Source organism: Danio rerio, chromosome 13 (assembly GCF_052040795.2).
Source record: "Danio rerio strain M-AB ecotype USA chromosome 13, GRCz13ab, whole genome shotgun sequence".
Lineage (NCBI taxonomy): Eukaryota > Metazoa > Chordata > Actinopteri > Cypriniformes > Danionidae > Danio > Danio rerio.
The window spans coordinates 12,859,877-12,877,558 of NC_141033.1; the positions used below are offsets into that span (position 1 = coordinate 12,859,877).

Here is a 17,682-nt window from a genome sequence, read left to right on the forward strand (position 1 = left end):
TTGTCCTTGGTGCCAAATTGGTCCAGAAATCTCAGGCCGAAGCGTTAACCTCTACATTACCACAACTTCAAAATGCCCTGAAGATAGGCTAGTACTTGAGGTAAGCTTGTTTTGTTGAACAATCAAAAGCGTCTAAATATACCCCAAGCTAATTACGTCCACGTCTGTGACTCACAAATTGAAACGTAAATAAGTTTCTTTTATATTAATGTGTGTTAGCGTATGCGTCATCAACATATGACTACATGGTGTTTTTTGTGCTAAGTGCTTGACCTTGCTGAGTTCTGTCAGGACGCGTTTGGAGTGAAAATATGAGCAGGACCCACTTTTTTCTAAGTGAATGAATATTCCTCAGAGACAAATTAAAGTATCAGGAGCTGATGCATAAAGTCTTGCAAGAAGATTGACCTGGAGTACAGCTTACTAGAGAGAGAGAAACATAAAATAAGATCCACGAAGAATCATTTATAAAATAAAAAAATGGTATCAATTCTTTACAATAAAATTTACAGACATACCTTGAATCATTATAATATAAAATAAACTATTGATAACCCTTTAGACCATTGGTGTTCATTCTGTGGGTGAAATTAAGAGGGTTATAAAAAGTGAGGATTGTTTATGTCAAGCATATGAAAATGAGCACTAATTTCAAGAACGTATTGTCAGCTTATTGATTTGGAGGACCGTGCTATTGTTAAAATTAAAAGTGCCTGGAAACTTAACCCTTTAACCGCCCCACTAAGAAAAAAACTATGGATTTTTTTTTTATATTGCAATTCTCTATTCCTAATGTCACTAGTTCATGCATTTTTCACAATCAATGCATTTTTTCCTATAATTTCTAAATTAAAGACCTCTACCAAATGATTGATGTGTTTATGGAGTACCAAAATTACTATTTTATAATTAATACATATACTACACTGTAAAACCCAAAGGGTAACTTAAGTCATTTGAGTAAACGAAGCAATCTGAGTACTGTAAATCCCAATGAGTTAAAGTAACTCAAACCGTTTGAGGAAACCGATTGCTACAAACCATTTGAGTTAAAAAAACTAGTCTATATGAGTAGTGTGAACTTACTCCATTCAAGTTAAAGTAATGAGGAATTCAATTAACTCAATACCCTTCAACACTCAGTTCAAAACTCTTTTCAAATAGGTAGAATTAACTTTCAGTAGATTTTGAGTTAACTACACTCATTTCATTTAATAAAGTTGACTGTTGAGTTTTACAACGTATGAAAATAAGAAAATATAAAGTGTAACACCAATTTATTTAAAAGCAATCAAATAAAATAATTCTTGAATACTGAATCATCTTTATTTATTGTAGTATGCCATAAAATATTTCAGATTCTCAATTTTTAGATATACCTTGATTCAATATAATGTAAAATAAACGATTGATAACTTTATAGCCCAGTGGTGTTCAATCTCTTGGTGAAAAGAAAGGGTTATACAAAGTGTGAGGACTGTTCATGTCAAAAATATGAAAATGAGCACTTATTTCAAGAACCTATCGTCAACTTATTGATTTGGAGGACTGTGCTATTGCTAAAATTAAAAGTGCCTGGGAACTTGAGTTGGGTGAAGAGCTTGAGGTTGATTGGTGGGCAAATGCTGTTGATAGAATCTATTCAATGTCAATATGTGCTCAGCTTTCAATTAAAAAGCTTAAAATACTGCATAGGGTTTAATACTCCAAAGCTCTGCTCTCTAGGTTTTATCTGGTAACACTTTAGTTTGATGGTCCAGTTGAGTATTAGTAAACTGACTGCTTAATATCTGTTGATACTGCTTCTTCAACAAACATTTAACTGACTATAAGAAACTTTGCAAGTAAGTCAACTTACACTAACCCTAACCCCAACCTAACAGTCTACTTATAATCTAATGATAATTAGTTGGGATGTAGATGCAATGTAACTGGGTGCTTTCACACCTGTGAATTGATTCAGTTGTTCCATTGTTACATTGTTGCTCTTTGCTCTTGGTGCGGTTCTCTTTTACACGGCAAAGTTTCTAAAAGGACCAAAAGATCTAAAACAAGTCACGTGTGAGTAAATTCTCCTCACATTGGCCAGAGTTTCAGGGTTTATTTTGCAGAGCCCAGCTCAGCCATCAGGGGGTGGTGGTTTGGTGGTGTTTGACAAGGTGTGCGCGACGTGTCTGAAGAGCTAGGAGGGATGCGGTGGGGAGGGGTGAGAAGGGTGCTGTGCTCAAAAAATAAAAATACTTCAGTATATATATGCATTTTCTTGTTGACTTAGTGCCTTTTTAAATCCGGGGTCACCACAGCTTTTAGTATAGTTAAGATACATTTTAAGTAGCGTAGCTAGCTTAGCTCACTACATTTTTCAAGTAGCTTGCCCAACACTGGTCATACAGACTTAAGGTTGGGCTCATTAAACTCTGACTACCAATCTGCCAATCACTGATGACCTTTCAACCTACTAGCCACACCCTAGCAACCACTTTTGGCACCTTAGCAACTGTCCCATAGACTTCCATTGTAAAAAAACTACCATTGACTTTACATTGGACATATTAACAACATACCAATTCATACTAGAAACAAACTAACAAACACACTAATCATAGCGACATGCTAATTCATACTAGAACCATGCTATCAACATGCTAATTCATACTAGAACCATAGTAATTTATGTTAGCAACTACCTAGCAACCACTTAGAACACCTTAGCAACCGCCTGACAACACCTTAGCGACCACCTAGAACACCCTAGGAACCACTTAAAACAATCTAGCAACTGCCTAGCAATGCCTTAGCAACCACTTAAAACAACCTAGCAACTACTCAGAACATCCTAGCAACCGCATAGCAACAACTTAGCAACCGCTCCGTGGTCAACCTAGCAACCACTCAGGATACCCTAGCAACCACCTAGCAACACTTTGACAACTACCTGGAACACCCAAGCAACACCTTAGCACCCGCTGAGCAACCACTCAGAACACCTTAGCAACTGCCTAGCAATGCCTTAATAGTCAGAACACCCTAGCAACCACCTAGCAACACCTAAGCAACGACTCAGAACACTCTAGTAACACCGTAGCAACCTATATGTTACCTACAGTATATGAACCCTAGTAGCAAAGAATTCTGGCCCAGATTTGGCATAAAGCTGGGACATCAGGCATTCATCCTGCACTGGCATACAGCATGTGGGCCAACCATGGTCTGGGTTTGGCAGAGGTGGCACCGTCTATAATGCGTCACACAAGATTTGGGCCAGATGTAAAACGTAGTATTTGGCCCAGATTTTAAAAATTGATTTTGGGCCACGTGAGTTTGGCCAGTCTTGACCCACATTTAAAATACATAAAAATAATTTTTGATTAAATAAATTAATTCTACCAATCAGGTCACTGAGAAAAAACAAGGCCCATAGTATGCCTAAAGCACAACGCTTCATAGGTTTATTAATTTCATTGCAATCGTGATACACCAACCTATCTGGCCCAGTTCAGGCCCAGTTATGAGTTATTAACTTGGCTGAGACTTGGCCCAGATATGGTCTGTGTTTGGCCCTTGTCTGGAAGCCAGATTTGGTCCAGTCATGTACCGTAATTCACAGCGGCATGTGGGCCAAGCAAAACCTGATTGTGTGGGCCAGAGCTGGGCCAGAGAAATGTTGCTATGTGGGAAGAGTTCAGATGCAAATCCTTCTAAATCTATCAGACCTCTTTTTTTTTAAATGAGCATTTTCTATCACACTCCTCTGATTAGGTTCAGCAGTGTCATTTTATTGTTAAGGTTATAATCTAGTATAATCTATAATCCTTTTTTCAAGAATGTCACAATGGGATTTTTTTTTAACAAGGTAGATTTTCTTTTGCATCAAAACCAGCTAAATCCACTTGTGTTTTTTTTTTTTTTTTTTTGCAAACACCTCTAAATCCACATATTGGAACCAGACATTGTGATTAGTTGAAAAATCACTAAAGATGTGATTAGAAATTATTTTACCAAACATAAAACACATTACACAAACCACATGAAATTACAAATATATAAATCTGTCAACTAAGTGGCGGTTTATTCATTGGTAAAGCAGGGACTAAGCAGAAGGAAAATGAATGAATGAAATCTGTCAAGGAAATGCATTAATCAATAACATTAAAACTGACATTAATTAAATCGTAACAATCTATTTCCATTTCTGATATTTGGGATTTAGAATTAATGTAAGTAAAAATGTAAACATTGCAAACTAAACTAGATTCAAATAATGTAGCTAGGGTAAAATGTACAGTGCAAAACATTCTGATAAAAACTTTTTGCTTAAACATCAAAATAAAGCCAATAAAAACATATTCCTCTTGCTCTCATATGCTATGTGCAAAATGCAAATAAAAATATTATCAATCCAAATATTACTGCAAGGTGTACTGCAAGTAGAACAGAGCAAAACATTGAGAAACATCAATATCTGTGCTAAATGTCCATTTATATAAAAGCTTATCAGACATGTAGTATAAAGTAATATAAATGATGTATAGTTTTATACATTATGTTTGTCTTTAAAAAAGCTTTATTATAATAATTATTATCATTATTATTAAGTCATGCTATTTATCATTATTTTATTATTTATACTTGTTTTATTGTCTTGTTACGAAAGTTTAAAAGGGAAAAGTGGAAAGTCTTTCACTGTGTCTGTCAAATCAAGCGTTTATGTTCTTTTCACTCAATAAAAAAGAAAAAAGTACTTTTAAAAAAAGTAAATTTAACTTACAACTCTACAACTTACAGGCTTCACTGAAACTCCTTTAAGTCCTCTAGAAAAGTTTGAATTTATGAGTCAAAATGTAAGTATTTTACGTTTTGCCAGTTTAGTGGCTAATTCGTACGAATTCGTACGAGTTCAATCGTACGAAATGGTACGATTTTAAAAAGGAGGTGTGGCACCTGACCCCACCCCTAACCCCAACCGTCATTGGGGGATAAGCAAATCGTACTAAATTGTACGAATTAGATCGTACGAATTCATACGAATAAGCCACTAAATGAAAAAGTTACGAATTGCCCTGAGATTGTGTTGGTCAGGAAGATTTACAATGTCAGATGTGTTCAAATAAGTTTGGTGGGAGTAAGATGGCAATTGAAAATATATTTTGATGCTACACATTCAAAATGATCAATAAAAAATTTATATCTGCTGTGTTTTTAGAATTAAGGAATCAAACTAATAACTTTTATTACATTTAATTGTACATTTTTAACCTTTTTTTCTCTCTCTTTTTTTATTACTATTTGTATTATTATTATTTTTTTTACAAATGTACTATAACTGGTGAATCCATTGCATACAAAGCGTCATCTCACTTGCATGTCTCCAACTACTTTAAAAAAAAAACAGTTTTTAACTTAAAGAGTTTCTGGTTGAAGTCTTTACTCTGTTAAAATGGGGAATACTATTTCACCAGCTGTTTGAGAGCGCTCTTTATTTATAGCTCACATTTAAGCTGAGCTTTTAAATACACCGTGTACGCTACAGTCTCTGGGATCATAGTGTCCTGGATCAACCACTGTCTGGCCAACAGTGAAAGGGTAGATCTGTCTCTATTCTCTCTCAGCCATTCAAACAAGGATTTTTGGCACCTCACAGGCTCACAGCAACTGAAAAAGAAATCCAAGCATTAGTTGATAAAAAAGGAATAAATAATTTTGATGACAAATAATCATTTACATTATGTAACATTCAATTACTGTACATATTTACCGTCATGATTGAATATTGGATGGGATATATTTTTGCAGGAATTCTAAGGAACTTGCGGGGCTTTATGCAGAGCAGCTCAGTATACTGCTGCAAGGTGTGTACATGCATTTAGACTCAAATCTTTCTCCTCCTGTAATTGCAATAAGCTTTGTGTTGTGTTACCATCCTTCAGAAACAATCTTATTTTTTAAATTTGGCAAATTTTCTCCTGAAAAGTTAATTGCCGTTTTTACACAGCTTGTGTGAAGCCCATCATTGCTTCCTCTGTACTACAGCGTAAAATAAACATGAATAGTCATCTTTACATCTCATGTAATCACTCTATCCATGTTTCAAACGGAAATATGTCAATAAACTAGCTCGTTAGCTAAATGTCATGTAGCAATATACATTCATTCAACATTCACAGTTTGTAAGTTCACCTCACTCTAGAGAAGTCTATATGTTCATTATATCTTACATGACCTGTTGATGTCTGTTTGATATAAATAACTTGAATTACTTTATGAAATCCACCATTTAAATTCATATACTGTATTTCAACAACAAATTGAAGAAATGTCAGATTTAAAAAATAATTATTATTATTTTTAAATAATTAATTAAATTATTATTAATAAATTATTATTAAAATTAAATATAAAATTATTAGATTTAGACGCATACGTAAAATTAGATTTTGATGAGCATTTTACATGTTTGTGTACATTTTTATGACTGTGGATTATTAAGTCTAAAAATAAATATCAATTTTAATGTAATGATATGAATATATTCTCACGTAGTTCACGATGTTTAAAAATAACCGATACAGAAACAGAGAAAATCAAATCGTAAAGCTTGTGTAAAATCTGAATTAATAATGTTTATTTTACTAGTACACATTGTTATTTTTTGGTGAATAATTAATCCAGAGCCCTTAACTCCTTAATTTGAGAATCAACTTAATCGACTGGAAAAAGTTTATTTTTGTCATCTTCGATTAACGTCTGACCATTTGCTTCAGAGTTTGAATTGGTGGTACTTGTCAATTGCATCAGTTTGATGGCTTCAACCACAATATTCTTAACCACACCCGTTTGCTATGAGGGAAAGATGCATAAAAAGAAAGTCCTTTATTCTGGTTTTGGAAGTATATCAACATACTAAAATAAAAGTCTCAGAAATTTCCGGTTCATGTGAACTTTAATCAACATTAGCTCATTCTGAAAACCATATATATATATATATATATATATATATATATATATATATATATATATATATATATATATATATATAGCTGAAGTCAGAATTATTAGCCCCGTTTTGATTTTTTTTTTCTTTTTTAAATATTTCCCAAATGATTTTTAACAGAGCAAGGAAATTTTTACAGTATGTCTGATAATATTTTTTCTTCTGGAGAAAGTATTATTTGTTTTAATTCGGATAGAATGAAAGCTGTTATTAATTTTTTAAAAACCATTATTGGGACAAAATTATTAGCCCCTTTAAAGCTATTTTTTTTTTATCGATAATCTACAGGGCAAACCATCGTTATACAATAACTTGTCTAATTACCCTAACCTGCCTAGTTGACCTAGTAAAGCCTAGTAAAGCCTTTAAATGTCACTTTAAGCTGTATAGAAGTGTCTTGAAAAATATCAAGTAAAATATTATTTACTGTCATCATGGCAAAGATAAAATAAATTAGTTTTTAGAAAGACGTTTTTAAAACTATTAGAAATGTTTCTTAGAAATGTGCTAAAACAATCTTCCCTCCATTAAACAGAAATTGGGGGAAAAAATAAACAGGGGCACTAATAATTCAGGGGGGATAATAATTCTGACTTCAACTGTATATATATATATATATATATATATATATATATATAGCCAGGATCAATCAGTGCTTTTGAAAACATTATTGGTTGGGTTTTGGGAAAGAGGAGGGTGGGTCAGTCGATCGATCAGTCAGTCAGTCAGTCATCAAGTCAGTCAGTCGATAGCGGCCTCTGGTGGATTTTTGTGAGAACAACAGGCGCAAAGTTTGAGATCTGAAAAAGCATAGACAGCGACCTCTGGTGGATTAGTGATAACAAAAACTGCAAAAAAATGTACCTCCTGGTTTTGACTTTAATTGATTTTTTTTATGTTTCAGCTATGTTTCAGTTTTATGTTTTTTTATGTTTAATGCTAATAAATGACCGGCAAACCTCAACTAGTGAAAAGTTTGAAAGCTATAAGAAAAAAATGAATATCATTCTCTTTACTGATTGCAATAGTGAAGTCCCATTTTATTTGATGGTCAACAACTACCACATGCAAAATATGAGGCAGCTGACTTGATGCCCTACAGGCAGTTTTTGAGCAAGAAGCCACCTCACTCAAAACTGGATTTAGACAGACTTTACAATTTACTCAAAGCAGAGAGAGCTTTGGTGAAAAATAAGTGGAAACTTCTCTTAAGAAATTAAATGATAAATGCAATAAAGTTTGTCAAAAATGTATGGTTACTCACAAAATGACAACCAAGCGCAGCTTTCAGACACTATCCTTATTTCTGAAGCTGAAATGTCAGGAAAGGAAGGTAGGATGGTAGGATATCAAAGGCAGATAAGGATAAATTATTGGCTGCCTTCAAAAATTGATCATATGAAGGTGTTTCAGAGATGAAGTGAGGCTAGATTAGGATTTGGACGTGCCTTGATGCCTTTAGAGAAAGCCAACAGCATAAACTCTAAAAATCCTCACATCCCATCATGTGGATGCCAATCATCAAAACCTTTACGGTAAGCAGCACACATCTGAAGTGGATTAAGCAACAGAATTTATTACCTTACATTTCACTTTATCAGGCTAGTAGCATCATCATGAACAGCATGAACATCATCAACCAAAAGTGTTAAATCCTTATACTGGCTAACATTAGTAAGGGTGCCAATTAGTAATGCCTCAGTTTTGGAATTGTTTAAGGAAGTTTTGATTTATCCATATTTAATTTCTTAAAGACAGGCAGATAAAGCTGATGTAGCTGTGTTAAGATTGGGGCAAACACTAACATACAGTAGATTTGAGTGTCATCAGCATAGCAGTGGTACTCCAAGCCATATTTACTTATAATCTGGCTAAGAGGCAACATATAAATACTAAACAACAGTGGACCAAGGGCAGACCCCTGAGGAACACCCTGATGCAACGGAACAGTCCGAGATCCATGAGCACCCAAACAGACAAACTGGGAGCCGTCAGCAAGATAAGAGACAAAGTTAATTACTGTACCAGACAAATCAAAAGCAGCAATGAGATCTAACAAAATGAGATATTATGTTATGTTATGTCATGTAATGTTATGTTTTTTAATGTTAAAGTAATTGGATTCCCTATAGTTTACAGTGCAGCTTCAAAACTAAGGTATGCACCATACACAAACACTAGATATTGTTCCATCCAAACTTGCAAGTTAAACTTATGCACAAAACTGTAATAGGGCATAAAACCTATGTAAAGAAAGCACCGTGAAAGTGTAAGGAGAAGCCACCGAGACTAAGGTTGTCAAAAGTATCGAGTTCGGTGCAAGTTGGTACTGAAATTTTAAAAACGTCCATTTCCCGCTAACATTAGAGTGCTGTTGAGTTCCTAAACACCACTGACCATTGTGTTCGTGTGCTTAACTATTCTTCACCGCTGTTCACTTAGGGGAAACACAAATACAGGAAGATCAGTCGTAAAGATCAGTTGATCCATCAGTGGATCACTCGTATGTCAACTCACAGACAGACCAGTTGATCGACCGCTCCAGTGTCCCTGTATCTGTGTTTCCACCTGGTGAACAGCAATAAACCGATAACCTTCACGCCCAATCTCAGTCTTCTCTGTTGAGCATGTTAATACAAGGGCCAATCAGTGGTGTTTAAGAACGTGCTCAACGGTGCTCAAATGTTAGTGGGAAATGAAGTTTAAAAAATTTGGTACTGACTGGTAACTAACTTTATACTTTTAACAACCCTACTGTGGCCGTTTTTTTCTTACAGTAAATAATAAATTACTTGCGCCTCAGAAGATGAAGTCAAAATTCAATGAGCACATGGTGGCTTTTTTAAGCATGAGACTGCTCTTTTGGATGCTCAATACAGTTCTGGGAGGTAATAATACTGAACTACTCTGAAGAGTGATTTTGGAGACTTTAGAATGATCAAGACATTTTAGATGGTTTACATGTGGTCGGTCCACTGGTTTGCTGAGTAATTGCACCCATATTTGTTATCTCAGGATCTGTTAAAACAAAATCATATGACTTTTTTGGATGAGCAGGTTGGAAAATTATAATTGAGCGTTGATTATGAGCGTGTTTCCATCATAGTTTATGCACATGTTTTTATCATTTCATAAATTACATTATGAACACAGGGATTAAACTGTATTGGGCATGGGCCGGTATAAGATTCTGATGGTATGATAACCTTGGATAAAAATATCATGCTTTCATGGTATTGCGATTACTGCTCTAAATATATTTTTAAATGTCTGGGTAAAAAAAAAAAACACATTTTTTAACACAAAATATTTTATTTTGAGAAAAATGTATAATTTTATTTTGGAGCAGTAAACATGTCAGGCAAAATAATTCGAATTAATCATTGAATTCTGCTGTCTTTATTTGTTTCAAAAACACATATTTCTTTACATTTTAAAATGGCATCTTTGTATATTTTTTCTGCTGGAGATTCTGTTTTTCTAAAAAACAAACAAACAAAAATCTTACATATCCTTTAGGAACGTTATAGCAGAAATATTTGGGCAGTTTTAAAACCTTGACTTTCCCAAACCACGGTATAACTTGAAAACGGTTATCATGGTTACCCATGCCTAGTGCTACCTCAGAAGCCCTTTGTGCTTTGGTACTGTAATAAAACTTGGAACCAAAAGGACTGATCGTTCCACCAGATCCGTAACAAAAGGATGTTTGCCATTACTTTTCAAAACTGTTATGGACAGATATCTATTCACAAAAGCCTGAAATGAGATCCCACAACATCCAAAGACAAGACCAACAATGAGACTTAAAAAAAAATTATAATAAATGATCACATGCTCGTCATTTAATGGTCAATCATGGTAGCTACTGAGATATTAGCCTGATTCTCTTTATTTTGTGTGTTTGGTGATTGTTTGTACTGTTCTTGTGTGTTGGATAAGATGTTAACGGTGTTTGTATGTTTTTATGTTCTGCAGAACAGGAACCTGCTAAAAAACAGCATTCATGCTAAGTCATGCGCAATTATTTTAGAATCTATTCCTGTTTAAAAAAATAAAAGGGTGGCAGCACGGTGGCACAGTGGGTAGGGTTGTCACACGCAGCAAGAAGGTCGCTGGTTCGACCATTGGCTGATTCTCTTCATGTTTGCGTGGGTTTCCTCCAGGTGCTCCGTTTTCCCCCACAAGTCCAAAGACATGGCACAGGTGAATTGGATGAGCTAAATTGTCTGTAGTGTATGTGTGTGTGAATGGGATTGTATGGGTGTTTCCCAATGATGGGTTGCAGCTAGAAGAGCATCTGCTGCGTTAAACATATGCTGGATAAGTTGGCGGTTCATTCCACTGTGGCGATTCCAGATTAATAAAGGGACCAAGCCAACAAGAAAATGCATGACTGAATGAATGAATGAATAAACAGATAAATAAAGTTGATCAGATAAAAAGATTATCCTACTTACATTTTCTGTGATTTTCAAAATGTATGCACATCTTGGCTTTACTACTAAACATTTTTTATGCGATATTTCCAATATGCACATAAAATAGGTTGATGGAGACATAGCTACTGCCCTTTAACAAGATGTTAACAAACCTAAAACCTCCATCAGATCAGCTACTATCAACAACAAATGAACTCCAAGTCTCTCTGAAGCATTATTTGACTAAATCCATTTGGCTGCTCTACATGCTGTGTCACCAAGAGAATAAAATATAGATCTTCTCTTTATCCGTAAACCTCATAATCATGCCTTTGTTAATGGTTATATCCATTTTACCATTAGCCGAGTAATGCAGTCAAATTTCCAACCTACCAAATGTACTAGTATAGTATTCATTCATTCATTTTCTTGTCGGCTTAGTCCCTTTATTAATCTGGGGTCACCACAGCGGAATGAACCGCCAACTCATCCAGCACGTTTTTTACACAGCAGATGCCCTACCAGCCGCAACCCATCTCTGGGAAACATCCACACACTCATACACTACGGACAATTTAGCCTACCCAATTCACAAGTACCGCATGTCTTTGGACTGTGGGGGAAACTGGAGCACACCTACGCGAACGCAGGGAGAACATGCAAACTCCACACAGAAACGCCAACTAAGCCGAGGTTCGAACCAGCGACCCAGCGACCTTTTTGCTGTGAGGTGACAGCACTACCTACTGCGCCACTGCTTCGCCGTAATAGTATAGTATAAAAAAATAACAATATAAGAGAACAAACAGGGCTTTCTTACTCATATTTCACTCTAGAACACGTTTGGTGATTCTTGAGATTAATCATACTGCTAGGTGAGTCTAAGCTTGAAAAAGTTTGGGAACCCCTGCTGTGAACAGTCCCAGTTCAGCCGTTATTTCAACAAGCTTTTCCTTTACCTGCTCTGCTCCCAGACAAAGCTCCGGGGAGGCTGTCCCTGCAGTTAGTGTACTGTAAATCACTTCAGATAAAAAGCATCTGCTAAATGACGTGTAATCAATATTTCCACAAGGTCCTGATTCTGAGCAAAAAAAAAAACGCTCGGCTGAAACTTCTAAAATCTTCCCCCTCAGGATTAACGTCATAGGAAAATGGATGTTGGGTAATGATTACCAAGATGGGGTTCATCTCCCCCACATATTTCACTATGACTGATAGTGAAGGAGGATGAGTTTAGACTAAAGGCTTGCCTATCTGCCTGCCAAATAAGCTAAAGAAGAAACAAAAGGGAACAACATGTCACCAGCTGAACTCCTGTCATAAATCTTTGAGCAACTGTCATATTTTAAAGTGGCTTCGTGTTACACCAGCACACAACACAGCCATCCCCTGTGGCTTTACTTGCCAGGTTTGTCCTTCTGTTCTCACTTCGGCCGCTCGATTTGAGCTTCGGCATGCTAACATGATGTTGCGTATGTGATCTTTTCAGACCCATGGCATTAGCTGGACGCTTTCAGAGATAATAAGTCATTACCCTTATACTCTGTGCAGGCTGGGGTGAGCAGGCGCAGTGCATCTCCACTCTTCCACACCACAGAATGATGGGATGAGAAACAGGGTGGAGGGAAATCACTCTGACAGATGTAATGACTCTGTAAAGAGCAGACATGACAACTGCTAATCAGCACAGCGAGCCCTAATCAGTGAAGAGAGCGTATGAGCATGGAGGTTGCATACTGTATACACACATATAGACTCATCAAAACTCACTCTTAATCAGCCTCTCATCACTCTAATACCAAAGCCGCACACTCGGTGAACTGCAAGTAATCCGTTGCTATATTTCTAACACATAATGGAGCTAAGCAAATCAAGCAGAAGGCAAGAGCTCTAACAAAAGCCTGCACAAATGATTTTCCTCCCATGCCGTCTCGTAACCTGGCCTTTGGATGCATGGATACGGTTGCTAGGCGCCGCCTAAAAGTGTCGCTAACGCTGCTTCGTGCTATTGTTGCTATGGCAACCTGAAATGCCTCTGTCTCTCTTGCTTGCTGCCATCACAATAAGTCAACGAGGTTTGTGGGATTGTAATGGAAAGCAGAGAGAACAATATATATCATCCAACAACAGTGGTTCGAGGTGCTGAGGGTCAAGTGGTGTATTTAACCACAAAATTGAGATCACTGAGACAGTTCAGCAAGGGTGAATGGTGTGTATTACATACTGAGAGGCAGAAGGATGATGTGCCAATCAGAAGGTTAAGAGCGAGGATGACCAAGAGTGACCACAAGAGACATTTCATCAGTGCTTTGGGGTATTGAACAACTAGTGCTCACATTAACAGCGTTTTTTACTTGGCCTGTGTAAAATATCTGGAAATGAATTCTTTACATTCAATTTTCTTATCTGTATGAATGTTAATCTAATGTTAAACTAATCAAAATAGTTAGATAGATTACTTTCTTAGTGATGTGTGGATTACTTGAAAACGGTAGTAATTACAAATTACACACTATCAGAAAATAAGGTTTACAACTGCTATCAGTGGGATGGTACCTGTACTTTAAAATACATACACTTTATACAAATTTGTAAATATAGAAAAATATAGGCCCCTGAGATACAAATACTGTAATTACGTTTTAAAAAAGGTCTCACTCCAGCAGTAAAGTAACAAATTACAAAACCTCAAACTACTTGAGAAGTTTTTCTCAGAAATTGTAATTCATAAGGTAGTTTGAGTACATTTTAGTACTCATTACTTTTGCTACACTACTTTCCATCAACCTGTCCTGCAGTCATTACTTTACTTTTTCCTGTCTATGGGGATTTATAAAAATTTGTCCTGTGATTCCTGTCCAATCAAATCGCACATAGAAAGTAAATCGCATCATAATGAACTACCTCAAAACATGGGCGATTTATAATTGCAGCAAACTGTTTGGAAGCATTAAAAGTGTCCAAGAAGATGCCCAAAACACGCATTGACCCAGAGACTGTTTAGATGCATGTCACTGATAAGAAGATGACAGATGTTTTCCTGCATGATGACCGAACAAGACGCCAACATAATGTCAGATTGACATTGTCCACCAACGTCAAGTGGATGTTGCATTTTGTTTGGAAATAAAAATTGGGTTGACAACAGAACCCAACATCAAGCCGCCATCAATGTCCAACGGCAAACCTAAAATCAACCAAATATCAACGTATAATGATGTTACAGCTTGACGTTGTGTGGACGTTACCACTATGATGTCTATCAGATGTTGGGTTTTAATTGCCATGTCTGACGAATAAATGTCAGTATTTGACATTGGTTTAAGATGTAACACAACCTAAAATCAACCAAATATCAACGTCATTTGACGTAGTTACTGAACATCAAAACATTGCGAATATACAAATCATTTGACACATTGTAGTTTTTTTTTAAGAAAGAAAAATTAAAAAGAGAAAAAGGACATCATTTAATGTCATTATGTGAATAATTTGTAAACATGTAAATTAAACAAGTAACCTTAATCTGATTATGAGAATTTTAGTACATAATCAAATTACAGCAAAGTATTACACTTAATCACAAACTACAGTGTCTACTACACAGATCTTATATTTGTGCATGTTTAGTAATTTTGGCATCCAAATTAATTTTTAAAAATACAACCTGCTACGCTAGTGGCCTGTTGCATAACAATGCATCGAATAAGTAGTTTGAGAAACTTTATATACCCTAAATCAGGGGTGCTCAATCCTGTTCCTGGAGATCTACCTTCCTGCAGATTTCAGTTGCTACCCATATCAAACACACCTGAACCAATTAATTAGGACCTGAACACCACATGATAATTACAGGCAGGTGTGTTTGATATGGATAGCAACTGAAATCTGCAGGAAGGTAGATCTCCAGGAACAGGATTGAGCACCCCTGCCCTAAATCAATGGTCCTAAACTCAATTCCTGGAGAGCATAAGCTCTGCATTGTTTAGCTCCAACCATCTCCAACTCACACCTGCTTAATAGTCTCTAGTAGTCTTGAACAGCTTGATTAGTTGGATCAGTTTTGTTTGATTAGGGTTGGAGCAAAACTGTGAAGAGCTGTGGTCCTCCAAAATTTGAGTTTGAGACCTATGCCCTAAATGCTGAATGATTATGGCAGGGGTGTCCAAACTCAGTCCTGGAGGGCCGGTGTCTGCAAAGTTTCGTTCCAACCCCAATTAGACACACCTGGGCTTGCTATTCAAGCCCTTACAAAGCTTTCTAGAAACATCCATGCAGGTGTGTTGAGGTGAAGTTGGAGCTAAAATCTGCAGGAAACTGGCTTTCCAGGACCAAGTTTGGGCACACCGGGATTATGTTGTTCTTGCACATTGACAAGCAAGATAAATGGATATTTTCCAAATATTCATATATATTTGTTCTCACCTTATCAATTTAGTCTGCTACAGTACAGTAACCTTCCACGGTACAATGACAGTATAATACATTAGTATATTGATAATCTGTTTCAATCTGAGTTACTGCATTTATGCACCCTAAAAATTTTAATGCAGTTTAATTTTTATGTAGTCTTAGTGTTCTGACACCTTTCAGCTGGAAGCGTCTTTATACCTGCAGTGAGTTATTCACAAGCTGCTTGTGCAGGTGTTAAACTTAATAAAGACGGTCGTCGCTGGCAAACCATGGGAGGTATTTTCAGGTTTGTTTCAAAGGAAAATCCACTTCATATAGCACTCTTTTTGCTCCACATGCTGTAATAAAGTATGTACCTTGAAAGGGAGTCAGAAAGTGATGCAAACGAGGACTATGCATGGCTACGAACCCATTCATTTTGCTATCCAGTTTGTAAATGGGACCACACACTACAGCATCAAATTTATCCCACATAAAAAAGTAAAAGAAATATGTTCAGAATTCAGCTTAAATCTAGCTCCCTCTGGGAAATGGGTTGGTTGGTTTTGACAGATGACAGAAAAAACAGATAACGTTATGTGACACATGATCCTCATGTTGTTATCTTCCACCGCTCCACGACAGACAAAGATTCATCAGTGAAAAAAAAAATAATAATGCTTCTTGAGCACAGCAGAAAAAGAGTTTGAAGTGTGGAATTAAAGGAACACCACTTTATTTTTGGGAATGGCTCATATAATAAGTCCCCTGTTGTTAAATCATTGTTTCTATTCAGTTTACATCCAGGTCTGGTGGGACCACTTTGAGTTTATTAAATCAAATAAGACCAGGGGAGTCCAAACTCGGTCCTGGAGGGCCAATGTCCTGCAAATTTTAGCTCAAACTTGCCTGAACACACCTGCAAGAATGATTCTAGAAGGTCTAGTAAAGCTGCGGTGCGGTCACACTAGAATTTGTGTGTGGGAAATTCTGTCGTACGGCTCTGCGAAAAGATATATTAGACATTAAAAAAGCGAGTGATTGCTCCATGTTTTAAATTTATGTCCAGAGAGGTCATGTTTTGAATCTCGATTGGTCTCACAAAGTCAAGTGATGCGATTTCTCAGGTCAGAGTTCACCAAGCTTGAACTTTGCACCACAGCAACCTGCGAAACTTGACCCTGCGATTCCGGTCTGACACATTCGCGTGCGTATGAATGGTATTCTATGGGAGGAAAAGCCCAGTGTGACTGCAGCTTAAGAGCTTGATTAGCTAGCCCAGGTGTGTTTGATTTGGGTTGAAACCAAAACCAAGACCAAGTTTGAATACCCATGGAATAGACCATTGTTTTAAAATGACCAAATAGTTAATTTCCCTATATATTAAAACTGGACATACCTATAAATACACCAAGTACTAAGACTTACGGAAAATTATGTAGCATTTTTCTAGTTTTTTTGCTCATTCTGGCAAAACAATCAAGGAACTTTGTTGTAGCAAGCAGAAACAATGCTATTATGCAGAGCCTAAAAAATTAAATTGGTACAATTGATTTTTTATTTCTATACTGCTTTTTACAATGTAGATTGCCAAATCAACCTAACATAAATCGATAATAAAAAGAGTTACAGCCAAAATATTTTACATTGTGCAATATTCCAGAATATCAGGCAGGCAGGTATTGTAGAATGCAGTTGTAGTTTTAGTAAATTGAAACTACTTCAGCTCAGTTGTGTATAAATGTCACCAATGAAGTTCAATTCAGTTTTGTTTTGATCAGTGCAAATGACACTGTTGAAGGCCGACCAACCGGAAACAAGCCAGTGGCAGGAACAAACTTCATCGTTTGACGAAAGTAAAGGAAAAAACCTTAAAGC

General features: G+C 36.3%; 1 protein-coding gene and 1 long non-coding RNA gene across 4 annotated transcripts in view; one reads left to right on the forward strand and one right to left on the reverse strand.

The window, feature by feature from the left end:
* Positions 1–17,682, reverse strand: part of LOC141377151 (uncharacterized) — an 85,190-nt gene that overhangs the window by 66,646 nt on the left and 862 nt on the right. Inside the window, exons 2-3 of one of the 3 annotated variants that reach the window (XR_015505772.1) lie at positions 12,947–13,064; positions 4,046–5,652 (exon numbers count right to left, since the gene is read on the reverse strand). The exons of 1 other annotated variant lie outside the window; for it this stretch is intronic. The gene's annotated coding sequence lies outside the window, so the exon portion shown is untranslated. Of the gene's footprint in view, positions 1–4,045; positions 5,653–12,946; positions 13,065–17,682 lie in introns of those variants that run through there. One more of the 3 variants, XR_015505774.1, reaches the window with a different exon arrangement.
* LOC141377149 (uncharacterized) lies at positions 5,536–16,466 on the forward strand. Its single transcript, XR_015505817.1, has 3 exons — positions 5,536–5,583; positions 5,794–5,849; positions 12,964–16,466. It is a non-coding gene; the product is annotated as an uncharacterized LOC141377149 (long non-coding RNA).